The sequence below is a fragment of the Poecilia reticulata genome, linkage group LG21 (genome assembly GCF_000633615.1).
Source record: "Poecilia reticulata strain Guanapo linkage group LG21, Guppy_female_1.0+MT, whole genome shotgun sequence".
Classification (NCBI taxonomy): Eukaryota; Metazoa; Chordata; class Actinopteri; order Cyprinodontiformes; family Poeciliidae; genus Poecilia; species Poecilia reticulata.
In genome coordinates, this window is record NC_024351.1 from 4,903,973 (window position 1) to 4,905,938 (window position 1,966).

Sequence of the window (1,966 nt, forward strand, 5' to 3'; positions counted from 1 at the left end):
ACTACAAGCTTGATGCAGTTGCTGCATAAAATGAACCTTAACATGCACTGAAAGCCTTGTTTTGTAAAATGCATTAAATGAGTATATTTATTACTAGAACWCATGTATTTAACAAATGGCTGTTTTGTATTCAAGTTGAGACATTTTTTAGTTTAGTTAAAGTTTGTACAGTTTTAAAATCCCAAAGTTRKAAGTTGCATATAAATTCAACTTTTTAGTAGCTGAAAAGGTTGTGTGTAAGCAGCCTTGTACTTCAGACGTTTAAGCAGATGAGTTGCTACCAACTCATCAGATGACTTATAACTCATGTTGGGACTATGGCCAGAAGGGAACACTGCAGAAAAATAAAACCCCACAATCTTAAAGTATCTTGTCTAGTTTCTAGTGCAAATATTATATAGAGGAGTTCTTCAAACTGATGCAACATTTTGGGAAGGTGAATAAGGATTTGTGCACTGAAGATAAGATTCACTCACACGGTTTGGAAGAAAGGCCAGCAGAAACTCGTTCGGTTTTTCACAGGAGCATCTTCACGGCCATCAGTCAGTCTTTTTCGCCCATCACTGTTTGGTTTGGGTCAACAAACCAGTACAGGTCCGGACTGCAACAAACGAAGACGGTTCCTTCCCAAGCGGTCTCTCTGGACACATTTCAGCCAAAGTAGTTGACTGCTCCATGAAACAAAACACTACAATCTACTTAAAAAAAATTATTCAGAAACATTACATCATTTCCTTTAAGTTTTAGTTGAAATTTTTGTTCTGCAGGAAAGGATTTACATGTTAGAGAAAACAATCTTTCTCTCAGAAGTGTTGCATACAGGCAGCTTATAACTCATGATGCCCTGTGAGTTATTTTGATTCACTTAAAAGGAACAGTACATTTTCATAAAACACAATTTATAAGTTAAAAGCCAGAATTAGTAAAAATTGCCTCTTTTTCATCTGTATTTCCCCGGTTATGATGAATGAGACTTAAAACCCAACACACTAAAAAGACAAGCGATTACTAAGAAAGTAGACAATGCAATACATCAAAACAGATGCAATTTCTTTAGTTTTGACAAGTGAATGAATAAATAACTGATCATGTTACTCAGGTTACTGACTGATTTATATAGTTATTCTCTTCCTTTTTAAATAGCTTGTTTTGTTTACTCAGGTCACATTTGTTTCATATTAAAATTCAATTGAAATATTTGTAACCCAAAACAGAGCAAGCATGTTTATATCTCTGCATATTTACGAGCTTTTTGCTTGAGCTTGTCGTTATTAAAAGCCTTCGTTGTCATCAGATCTGCTTCTCGGGAACTGATGATTCTGACATGGTTCAGACAACTGATGCTGCATTTTGTGAGCAGGTGGAGCTCAAAGAACTGACAGGCTGTCAGCAACTCGCTGAAAGACAAGACCTCTGCATAAAAGAACAAAACTACTTTTATTCTGAGTACTTTATACGAAGGTAAGATAAAATTATCTGTTTTTACTTTGGAAATGAAAGGAAAATGTAAATTTTTTTGGCCTAATTTAAATTTTTCATGTAACAAACGAATAACATCAAATCTGGAATAAGTCGATTCACATTTAGCATGAATGATGCCTGTGCTGATTATCACTGTGTTTGTGAACATCTGTTTGAATTGCAGCAAATATTTTCAGCTAATGGATAATTGATGCACTCTCACCCTTCTCTCGGTGCTGATGGGTCAACAAAGTGTCGGGTTTGTTTGGCCGTCTCAGATTTACAACTGGAATGCTTCAGCTCACACAAGAACAAGCAGCCAGGCCGGGTTAAATGTTAACTGCATGTTTGTAAATGCTTAATGCAGCTGAACATTTATGAGAGCTTTAAAATGGTGCCCAGAGGAACGTCTGCGCTGTTTATTTCTAACCCAACTACTTGTTAATAACTACCAGATGTTAAAATTCCAACAAATTCTTGATCTCAAGCCAAAGAAGGAGCATTT